We start from the raw sequence: 12,201 nt of genomic DNA, 5'->3' as shown, positions 1-12,201 counted from the left end.
ACACTTGGGGAGAAGGTGAAAAATGCTAAAGTTTGACCTGACGCCTGAGAGCTAAGCCAAGAGTCCTTGGAGAGAGGTGGCATTTTCCTTTTTTTATACTTTATCAGCCCAAGAGTTGCCTTTCTGTAATTCACCACCAAAGTGGGTCATTATTACATAATTTGCACAAAGACACCCTGTGTCCTAGCTGTGGCCCCTCTTCTACAGTACAGGCAGGACAAGTTTTCAAAAAAATACCAATTATACTGACCTTTATGTTCAGAAGGGCACTTTGTTTCTGCAAAGCCTTTGAAGTAAAGTTCAAAGTTGTTAGCATTGAAGATACAGCTCACAATGTGTCCTTATTACCTACTAATATGTAATAAAGAATTCCAAAACAGAGTGGCTTGTGGTATGCAGAATAATAGCCATTCTAAAAATATCCTCTAATCCCTTGAACCTATGAATGTTACCTTACATGGTAAAAGGGACTTTACAGATGTGATTAAGATTAAGGACTGTGAGATGGGGAGGTGATTTGAATCACAAGTCCTTAAAACTGTTGGGGGAAGCAGAAGAGTAGGTAAAGAGATGTGGTTTGAGGTCTGGACCCACTGTTGATGGCTTTGAAGGGCCAAGGAATGTAGCAGCCTTTAGAAACTGGGAGTGGTGGCCATTATCTTTCAACCAGCAGGAAACAGAGACCTCAGTCCCACAGCTGCAAAGAAACAAACTCTGTCAACAGTTTGAAAAGGACACAAGTTAAACAACAAGGTCCTACTGTAGAGTACAGGGAACTATATTCAATACTGTGTAATAGCCTATAATGAAAAATAATATGAAAAGAAATATATACATATGTATAACTGAATCACTATGCTGTACACCAGAAATTAATGCATCATTATAAACTGACTAGACCTTGATTAAAAGTAAATAAATAAATTAAAAAATAATTTTTTTAATGAAGCAGGAAACGGAATCTTCCCTAGAGCCTCCAGAAAGAGATGCAGCCTGCCTACACCTTGTTTTCAGCACAGTGAGACCACACCTGACACTTCTGACCTACAAAACCCCAAGCACACAGGGTGTCTTTGTGCAAATAATAAATTTGTATTGTTTAAAGCCAATAAGTTTGTTATTTCAGCAACAGAAAACCATTTTACTGTCTCTCTTGATTCTGTGGGTTGACTGGGTTCATCTGGGCAGTTCTGCTCTGTGTGACATCAGCAAGCACTCTAGTCCTCTGAGGACTTGATTGGGCTGCCATGTCCCAGGTGGCTCACTCACATGACGGGCAGTGGCATTTGGTGTTTGTGATCTGTGAGGAGCTCAGCTGAGGCTGTTGCCCGTAGTGCCTGGCTGTGGCCTTTCCGTGAGGCTTGGACATCTCACAGGCTAGTGACTGGGTTCTGAGAGGGAGCTTCCCAAGTTGAGCATTCCAAGAAACCAAGTCAGAAGCTGCAAGGGTTCTTTATGACACAGGCCTAGAAGTGGCACAGTGTCTCTTCAATGAAATTCTACTAGGGCAGCCAAGATGCACTGTGGGAATGTGCTTTGCAAAGGGGTGATTACTGAGAGACGTACTATGTTGGGGTCAGTTTTTGGTGACTAGCTACCACACAAGTTGCTCTTTTTTTCATTTTCAGTTTCATCTTGATCTTATTCCTCTTGGCCCATGCACCTCTGATTCTTTTCTCAGGTCTAACTGAACTAGAAACTAGTGATTTTCCCAGATGGTCACACCTTTTCAGCTTTGCCCCTGTTCATGCTTCATGGAAAGAATCTTTCCATGCCCTTCTATAATTCTGACACTCAGTTTCAATGTGTGGGTTTCCCCCAACACCACCAGGCAATTCTTTACACCAGCTGGGTGTCCTGCAATTCAACTTAATTCTGATACCACCTACCCAAAGATAGCATCAGATTTTACTAGTTAAGGGCCTAGTCCCACAAACTGCCCTCCACTTCAGATGCCAATCACAAGTCTAGGTTGTCACTTGTGCATCAGATCAACTGGCTATAAACAGGAGGTTTCAAAGACTCCCTCCTTTGGTTCAATTAATTTGCTAGAGCAACTCACAGGACTCAGAGAAACATTTTACTTATTTTACTTTGCAGATTACTGGTTTATTATAAAAAGATATTATGAAGGAAAACCCGGGCTGGGCTAACAAGTTAACTCACAAATCTAAGCCGGGCTGGGCTCACAAGATAACTCACAAATCTAAGTATTGGAATACTGATCTGAGTTCTGCTGGACTAACTCGTAAATCTAAGTTAATTAGTGTTGGTTTGCTGTTCGTGTTTTTTTTTCGTTTGTTTTGTTTTGTTTTTTTGCTAGCCAGCTGGATTTTCAAAGAGATATATCTGGCTTTGGAATGTTAGTTTGCTGCCTCCCTGCCTCCACTTTTGTGATAATGATGCTGCTGAAGCTGTTCCATGCCTATTGGCCGAATACCCCAAGCTTGTACTTTACCCTATAAAACCTCATGCGCATGTCTTGGAGGTGCTCAGAGCTTCGGAGCAGAAGCCCCTTTGAGCCCGCCGGCGTAATACATCTGAGTACTCCAACCCTCCGAGTGGTGCTTGTTTCTTGGCTGGCCTGTCGTTTCCGTAACAATATCACTCAGGAACAGCCAGATGGAAGAGATGCAAAGGGCCAGGTATGAATAAAGGGTGCAGAACTTCCATGCCCTCTCTGAGCTGACCACTGTCCCACATCTGCAAGTTTCACTAGCCCAGAAGCTCTTTGAACCCTATCCTTTTTGGTTTTTATGGAGGCTTCATTACATAGGCACAACTGATTAAATCATAGGCCGTTGGTGACTGGATTTAATCTCCAGCTCCTCTCCCAGCCCAAGAAGCCAGGAGTGGGGGGGGGGGGGGAATTGGGAGGGTGGGAGGAGGGAGACTGAAAATTTAGTTTCCCTGGCAACCTTATCCCATCCTTAGGAGACCTAGAAGCTTTCCAAAAGTCTCCTCATTAACACAATAAAAGGTATATTTATGTCTCTCATCAATTAGAAAATTCCAAGAGTTTTAGGACCTCAGTTCCAGGAATGTGAGGAAGACTAAATAGTACTTCTTATACATCATAATTGCCACATCCTTTTTTTTTTTAAAGCCAACCTAATTATAGCTCACCTTTAAGACACATTTCAGGCTCTCATCTCCTCCAGTAAACCATCCATATTTCAGGCCAGGTGGCTTTATTGGCGACTTTCTCTACATCCACGGAAGAATCTATGAGTGTATCTCAATTCTCACTGCTTTACTTGCCTGTATTCTTTATCAGGCCAGAAGCTCCTTAGAGGAGTGCATTTGGTCCTTGCAGTTTCCCCAGGTGGACCTAGCATAGATGGTACAGAGAAGGGCCTTGGGAAATGTTGGCTGATGGAGTAGTAATTGAACAAACCTCTGCATAAGTTTATTGCTGACCACAACACAGAAATGCTCCCAACATGACATTGTACAAATGTCAAGGTTTCAACCATGCCAAAAAACAAAAACAAAAACAAAAACCAGATGTGTACATGAGAACAGAAACTAAAAACAAAGAAGGGAAAATGCCCATAATCAGTTGGCAAGCCAGAACTGTGGGTATCTTATTTTTCTCTTTAATGTTCTAATATCACCATGCTGTCACTGCTAACATAAGTGAAATTGTGTAGAACCATCAGATTCCGAAGTGTCAACAATCTTATCAACCTGCAGCACGGGCCGCTGATCAGCCACGTTGGCCTAACCTGGAGTTTCTTAGAAATGCAGAATCTCGGACCTCACCCCAGACCCACAGCCTTAGAACCTGCATTTTAGCGAGATCCCCACGTGATTTTGTATGCGTACTGGTGTTTGTGAAGAACGCACCGTGCTTAAAACAATTTTTCACTCTTTCCTTTATTAAATTTCCAGCTATTTGTTTAACCGACTTTTTAACAAAGATTCTGAGGGCAGGATAAGGGAAGCTTGTTCACATCTCTGTCAATGTTTTCTGCGTCTCTTCATCTCGGTTCTGTCAGCCACTTCTAGCAATCTAGAGTGGGCAGTGGCCTGGGGACCGGGGAATCGCCGGGCAGGTGGCGCCGCGCAGCACGCAGGACCTAGGGGAGCGCAACCTCCAGGCCCGCCGCGCCGCATCTCCCCGCGCCGGGCACGGTGGCGCGCGCCTGTAATCCCAGCTTCCTGGGAGGCTGAGGTCGGCGGATCGTGGGTGCCCGGGGGTTCGGGACTACGGCGCTGTGTAGAGCGGGCGTCCGCACCGGGCCTGGCACCAACATGGGGCTCCCGGGGGAGCCCGGGGGCACCAGGTTGTCTAAGGAGGGGGGACCCGGCCCAGGCCGGACACGGAGCAGGTCAAACTCCCCGTGTTGGGCGGCGGTGGGACCGCGCCTGCGAGCAATGCCTGCAGTTCTGCCTGGACATCCGACGAGACCCGGTCTCTTTTATTTGACTTAACAGGATTCTCTTTTTGAAAAATCGTTTTCCCCCAGCATTATTGTTGTTCACAGCGGACCACTTGACTTGACGGGTGGGGCGGTGTACATACTACTATTAAAAGATAAACTGAGGCATATTACAATTTTAATGTTTTATTTGAGCAAAAATGGATTCCAGGCGAGGAGTATCCAATCTAGCTGAGGAGCTCCGAGGGACTGTAAAAATGAAAGGCTTTGATAGGCAGAAGGGAGCAGGAACAAGGAAGTTACACTAGGCAAAAAAGCTGATTGATTATTGCAAGGTTACTTTCCTTCAAGGGATGACTGGAGTCTATCAGGCAGATTACCTAACTAGCACTGATCAGGTGATTCCTGATTGAGTGGTTTTAGAGCACATTTCTGGGAGGGCAGAAACTGTAAGTGTAGGTTTGATGACAATGAACCTTAGGATAAATGACTCCATTTTTGGCCTGTTGTCTTAAATTTTTTTTTTAATTTAACATTATCATATACTTTATCTTTAAGTTTTGCACACAGAGAAGGGTGGTGCAGTCAATCCACACTGGAAGAAACTCTTCTTAATGGCTTATCCTGAGAGTTTCTCCACCCTACAATAAGCCTTTCCCAAAAGAGTACGGCTGCACTGCATTTTGTAAATAACCACTGCATTAGAATTGCATTGCATGACGACTATATAATCCAAGACAGATTTGCAACAGCCCTGAACTTCAACTTTTTTTCAGAAACTTATTCAAAAATCTGTACACAAATGTTCTTATTGGATTGGATAAAAGACCTAAAGAAACACTTCACCAAAGAAGATATATAGATGGCAAATAAGCACATGAAAAGGTTTTCAACATCGTCAGCTACTAGGGAAATGTAAATTACAACCATGAGATGTCACTATATACATCTCAGAATGGTTAAAATAAAATTAGTAACAATGCCAAATGTTGATGAAGATAAATACATTGTTGGTGGGAATGTAAAATGGTACAGCCACTCTGGGAAACACTTTGGCAGTTTCTTTAAAAAGTAAAGACATAGGTACCATACCATCCAGCAGTTGTACTCCAAGATATTTATGCCAGAGTAATGAAGACTGATATTTACACAAAAACCTGACACACAAATGTTTGTAGCAGATTTATTCATAATAGTGAAAACTGGAAACAACCCAAATGTCCTTAATGGGGGACCATTCAAACAAACTGTGGTAAATTCATACCACAGAATATTACTTAGCAACAGAAAGGAATGAACTATTGATGCACTCAACAGCCTGGATGACTATTCAGAAAATTATAGTGGGTGCAAAAAGCCAGTCCCAATAAGTTACATATTATATAGCTCCATTTATATAACATTCTTGAAATTAAGAAGTTATAGAAATGGAAAGCAGTTAAAGAAATGGAAATGGCAAGGGGGCAGGAGGAAGGTAGGTGTGGCTCTAGGGCTCCATGAAGGATCCTAGTGGTGATAGAAGTGTTCTGTATCTTGACTTTATCAATACCCTGATACTAATATTGCATTATAGTTTTGCAAGATGTCAACATTGGGAGCAACTCAGTAAAGGGTACATGAGATCTTTCTGTATTATTTCTTATAACTGCATGTGATCCTACAATTATCTAAATGTTAATTGAATTCTAAAAAGATGGAGGTCAGGACACTGAGAAGTAGTCATTTCTGAAGAGTCCTTAGAAGTGGAGGAGAGGGGAGACTGAAACAGAGTAGACAAAGAGTCCAGAGAATAAGAGGTCCAGGGAAGATTGCTTCATGAAGGAAGAATTGTCAATAGTTTGCATCCTGCGCAAAATTAAGTTTAGGGCCAAAAAAGAGCCAAAGTATTAGAAACTTGGAAAGTTGATGGTAATGGTCTCCTAGGATTGGAAGGTGGACCTCAGCTGATGAGCAATTGATGAGGCAAGGAAGTGAAGACAAATACTGTACCTGCAAGAAGTTTGCTGGTGGGTGGAAGGAAAGACTGGGAAAGAAGCGTGAAGGTAAGATGGGAGGGTGTATGTTCTCTTTTTGTTGTCTAAAGATGGAGATTTAGGCATTCTGCAGTTTGAAGACAGGCATACAAGTGGGAGAGAGATCAAAGACACAAGGACAGAATGGAATTGGGAGAATGGCCAAAAACTCAGATGAAATATTAATTAGCCTTGGAAAGGAAGGGAAACTTTTCCTCTGAGTAGGAAGGAAGAGATTGGGATATGTGAAGAACCTGCAAATTAGGAGGCAAGGGAAAAGGAAGCTATGGGAATATCTTGATTCTCTCCATCAAGGTTCAGGCTCAGTTTACCATGACCTTCACACCACACCCCTCCACACCCACCCCTTTCAGCCAGGAGCCACCTCTTAACTCAACTCAAATGGCTTCTTTTTTCAGGAACCTTTCCTTCAGTTCCCCTGTCTTACAGTTCTCTTTCTCTTCAGAGTTGCATAGGAGTCCACTTGATAAATACTCATGGAACATGGTCCATAGGAACCATGAAGTCGAGAATAAAATGTAATAGGTATTTCTCATATTAAATTTCTTTTTTCCTTGTCTATCTGGAGGACTGATTTCCTTTGCATTAGAAGCTGGCAGAAAATAAGATTGGGGGAAAGAATTAGGGAGAAATAGGAGGCCACTGAGGCCTCTTGACTTACTTAGGCATATGGTTGTGGGAACAATTTCATGAGAGTGAAGAAGGGGTAGGTTTGGAGAAAGACGAACATAGAATAGGTGGAACAAAGTCCCCACCAGGAAAGAAGATACACGCTAAGTATTACAACGAAGAAGGGAAAGTAGTTTTCCTTCAGCACATTTGGGTCCGCTTCTTTTGTTTAGTGAAACGTAGTAGCCCATCCCTAGTCTCCGACTGGAAGAATCTTTTCATCGCACAATCCGTTTGTGTCTTCCTTCATGAGTTTAAAAATAAAGTCGCCTATTTTTCCAGGGCATATTTTCATGTTTGTAATGGGTACGTCCAACAGTTTATCATGATTTCTAAAGAAAAGTAACGCCTGTCTGCCGAAACCCGGGATCGAACCAGGGACCTTTAGATCTTCAGTCTAACGCTCTCCCAACTGAGCTATTTCGGCTCCGCCCCCAGGGTCTTAAAAAAATGCATAATGGCTTATCTTTTTATTCACTAAATGTTAAGTATTCGATAAACATCATGATAAACATTTTGAGGAAACCAAAAATAATTTTTAAGCTGGTTTTCATCTTAGAAAGCCTCACCAATTTATGAAGAGAAAGGCAAGGTAATTACAAATTAATGTCACAAGAACTGCTGTAACAATTTGTTAAATCTGCAACGTATCCCCGAATAAATCCACACGTTGGAGCAGGAAAAGAGACTCTATCCAGCTACCTGCCCCCGATTACTCCTTTTTCGGTACTGCTACATCTTCCTCTAGTCGAGATTTTATTGGATGGTGCCGAACATGATGTCTATGCGTAAACGAATATGATCTTGCACTACCTCATTGAGGAAATGGTAAAGGAGCGCTGTAGTTGAATATATAGAGCATTCCGCTCGTAGGTTTATTTTGAAAACTTTCTAGCACCTTCCCTGGTGGTCTAGTGGTTAGGATTCGGCGCTCTCACCGCCGCGGCCCGGGTTCGATTCCCGGTCAGGGAACAAAGTCTTCCTTTTCCACCTTCCGTACTTTCGCGAAGGGCGAAACTTGCAAAGACTAAAACCTAAATTGTTTACAAGTTAACTTTTAATTTACATATGAAGCTTTTTCTGCCTGCAAACTCTTCAACAGTTTTGGTATTCCAAGTGCAAAATGACAATGTAAATTTCTATGATTTAAAAAATTTTAGTAAGAACTTTACCTGCTCGTCACTATTCTGAAAGCTTTAAAATTTTAATTCATTCAGTTGGATGATCCAGTGAGCAGGTAATTTTGGAGGCAATTGACTAGCAGGTAATTTTGGAGGCAATTGACTAGCTTTAGAAATTGGTTGAGATTAGAGTAACACATTGTAAAGACAGTTATGAATAAAGATGAGAGGGAAGAAATCGAGAAGTTATTTCCCCGAGATATGTCTTAGCTGATTGTGGGTGAGTTTCTGAATCCCGGCGAGTGGCTGCAATTTTGAAACGCACTCCCTCTCCGTTGGATTTTTTCGTTTCAGTGCTCCAGCTGGGAGCAGGGAGATCGCCCTAGAGATAGTGACACAACAATTTATTCTTGTGTCAAGGCCGCCACGGGACTGCCTGATCTCTCCAGCGCCTCCACCTGTCTTCCGCTATGAATTTACTGGTTGCCTGGGGTTTCCTAAGAAAGGAAATAGAGGAAGGCCGTTGTTATTAAAGGAAAACTGCTGTCATAAAACTAAGAAACAGGCAGACAATGTATTCCGCATCTCTAAATGCGCATCTGAGAAATCTATTGAAAGCTGCTTGAGAAAAAGCAGATTCTATTATTCTCCTGACTTTTGACAAGGTTTGATGTCTTTGTGCTAATTGGCTCTTGTCTGACAGTATTGGGGCACGAATCTTTGTTACCTGGTTTATTTAAATAGCAGCCACAAATGTGTTGCTTATTTCCTTCTCATTTCTTATAAAAGTTCGATGCACATATGAACTTTCCACAAGCTTCCAGAGAAGATCGTGGTGTCTCTGATCTTACTCTACCAATAGTTGGGGACATGATGTTTTTATGATTATGTTAAACGAAGTAGTAGTAATCTTTTTCTAACTAACTGAACATTCCCTGCTCTCCCCCACCGCCCCCCGCCCCCGTATACAAATTCACAAACTTTGCAACATCTTTGAACTGGGATGTTTCTTTGTCCTCTTGCCAATATTCTCCTGGAGTTAGTAACCTTTGACATCTATGTAAGAATAATTTGTCTAAGAAACCTTGTTTTGACATAAGCATAAAAGTAGTATAGTTTGTCAAATTTTTGTATCTGCTGAAGCCATTCTGTGTCTTTCTGCTTAACGTTTCACAGAAAATTAACCCTCTAGGCCTGATGGCCATCACTTTCGGAACATCATCCTCCTATAATGATGTCATATTTTGTCTCTTTTATATGTAGCAAGAATCCTTTGCTTCCTTTCTTTTCATACCTCTGTTTTTAGGGAGGACCTCTAATTGTGTTTAATGCTTTTTTAACTTTTAAAACTTTCCCACATAAACCTAATTGGGTTAAAGATGAAGGAAAGCTATGTGATTTTTCTTTGAAAGCTATGTGATTTTTTTCCTTCTCCTGTTATGACTATTACTCATTCTCCATGAAAGACCTTTAATCTGTATTTTAGCATAATAGGTCCTGTTTACTCATGAGACTGCTCTCTAATTACTTGTCAACTCAGAGAGAAAAATGGCAAAAATCTAACAAAACCACATAAGGACAAGAGGAAGAAGGAAGAAGGTGAATGACTAAGAAAAATGACAACAGTTGGGGATCAATAAATCAATCAGTGTGTATTAAGGGCCAAGGTATGTTTGCACTACACTAGTCCCTATGGAAGATGAAAAATGAGCAAGATTCAATCCTATGTCGTAACATCCCTTAACCCTAGTTTTCCTATCTGTAAAAGGGGAATAAATATATTTGCTGCATAGAGTTGCTATGAGGAGTAAATGAAGTAATGCACAAAAAGTGCTCAGCCATACTATTATCCTAATCCATTTGTTTTTATTGTTATCGTTTTTTTATTACACGTAGGTACTAAGGATGAGTGGAGGAGACAGATACTGTAAACAAGTCTTCCATTGGGCAGAAAGAGTAACCCGCTGAAATTAAGTGTGAAAAAGCACGGCGGGGTGTATGTGTGTGTGTGATTTGGAAGCAGGCTGAATAATTGACCTCTTGGAGGTGGGCTTTGAAGAATGAGCAAGATTTCTGTTTCAGGGGGAAGCAACTTCCAGGGTAAGGACTAGAGGATGAGAAAGAGACACAAGGATCTGCTCGGAGCAGAGAGAGCCCGGACCCGAAGCCACAGAGGCGTTGGGGTGCAGCTGAAGCCGGAAGCCGAAAAGCCCCCGGGGCGGGGGTGTAAGGGCACCTGGCGCTGGTGGAATGTGTGCGGCGGTTGCGAGACAAGGCGCTGGCGCTTTCCGTAGAGTCTCTACTCAGATCTGAATAGCTAAGGTTTCAAATATAAAGTAAGTACGCTCCAGAGGGGCTGGAGGAAGACTATTTCAAACATAAACTATTCCTTCAGAGGCATTGACAGGATCTGTCTTTAGTTACAAGGGCATTCCCAGGAATTTGACATACATTCATTCGTTTGTAACAAGAATCGTATGTTTGTGTCACTCAACGCTGTATCCGCAGGGTCTAGAATTGTGCCTAGAATATACTGGCCGCTCAAATAGACAGATTATTTGAGCACTTATTTTCGGTTTAGCATTGTTCTACGGCAGTTAACTCTGGCCCCCGGGTAAACAAATCAAAAGAGGAAAAGAGAGGGACTGACTTTGCAGGATGTCAGAATTGTTTAACCTGGGCATGAAAACAGGGCGTCTATTACCAGGCAGTTTAAGAGGGAAAAAGGTACACCTTGGCAGCGGTGGGATTCGAACCCACGCCCCCGAAGAGACTGGAGCCTTAATCCAGCGCCTTAGACCGCTCGGCCACGCTACCACTTCCGGGATCCTCTCTCTTTCACATTTTCCCTAAGAGTGAAAGTCGTCCCCTTCCGGCTGCCACGCCCATGCCCCACGCAGGACTATTTCTTTGGCGTTCTTCGCACTAATCCATCCGTGAACCTCTGCCTGGTGTCCAGCCATCATCCAGCCCCACCCCTGACACCCTGCTTTCCCACATCTGGGAGTAGGGAGAGAGGATCTGAGACGCCCGCCCTTCTTGTAACCAACACGGGAGGAAGAGGCTGCTGGGGCCCGTCACGTCCAGCTGGAGTCGCGACGCCGCGGAGTTGAGTCTGGGAGTGGTTTTGGCTGAGGGGACTCTAGGAAAGAAAGGCAATCTGACGAGAGAAGCACAGAGCACAGCCCTCAGGAACACCTTGGTCTCTTTAGAAATGCCCCCAAGGTCAAAGGCAGTTCATTTCGAAATGCCAAGATTCGAACTATTTTAAAATACACTTACTGTCATAATGTAATACAATACATGGATAAAGTTACTATCTGCATTTCTCTTCCTAGTGCAGGCGGTATCGCGTAGGTGTCCCGGACGCAAAAGTTTTGACTCGGACAACTGTGTCGAGTACACATTCTGCGTAATAATCCCAGATCCTTGTGTCTCTTTCTCAACCTCTAGGCCTTAGCTTGGAAGTTGTTTCCCCCTGGAAGCCTTCCCTGATCCCTCCCTCTCCCTCTTTCCAGCTCCAGAGGGGACATGGAGGGGAAGAAGACTCCTGCCCTCATGGAACTTAAAGCATAATGGGGTTCATGCAATAGATAAGATATTGCCCAAATATGGTACAATCTCTATCAGAAAAAGATAGTTCTCTATGTATAAACTTTGAATGAAGCTCCAGATTTAAGAGAAGGAAGAAGTTATATTATAATATGTATTGCATGATAGATGTTAGGACACGCACCAAATTGTTCCCACTGTTTACAGTTAGTAGACACTTTTCCACGAGTCTCTTAGTTTCTGCATGTATTTCGAGTCTCTGTACTGTTTTTACTCACCAACAGCCAGTTCTCTGATTCCCTGCAGACACCAACTGGGTGTTCAAAAATTCAATTCAACTCTGACACTAACTATCTAGAGTTACTGCAGATCTCACAGGTTAAGGACTCAGATCCACAAGACCGTCCCCTACTTCAGTTGCCATTTGCAAGTCTCAGGCCT

General features: G+C 42.8%; 3 non-coding genes across 3 annotated transcripts; 1 reads left to right on the top strand and 2 right to left on the bottom strand.

The window, feature by feature from the left end:
* Nucleotides 1-7,441: 7,441 nt before the first annotated feature.
* TRNAF-GAA (transfer RNA phenylalanine (anticodon GAA)) lies at nucleotides 7,442-7,514 on the bottom strand. Its single transcript has one exon. It is a non-coding gene; the product is annotated as a tRNA-Phe (tRNA).
* A 473-nt stretch (nucleotides 7,515-7,987) lies between these two features.
* On the top strand, nucleotides 7,988-8,059 carry TRNAE-CUC (transfer RNA glutamic acid (anticodon CUC)). The gene has a single exon. It is a non-coding gene; the product is annotated as a tRNA-Glu (tRNA).
* Nucleotides 8,060-10,943: 2,884 nt separating this feature from the next.
* Nucleotides 10,944-11,025, bottom strand: TRNAL-AAG (transfer RNA leucine (anticodon AAG)). Its single transcript has one exon. It is a non-coding gene; the product is annotated as a tRNA-Leu (tRNA).
* Between the last annotated feature and the right edge of the window lie 1,176 nt (nucleotides 11,026-12,201).

Source organism: Vicugna pacos, chromosome 20, assembly GCF_048564905.1.
Source record: "Vicugna pacos chromosome 20, VicPac4, whole genome shotgun sequence".
Classification (NCBI taxonomy): Eukaryota; Metazoa; Chordata; class Mammalia; order Artiodactyla; family Camelidae; genus Vicugna; species Vicugna pacos.
This window is presented reverse-complemented; position numbering and strand designations above follow the sequence as displayed.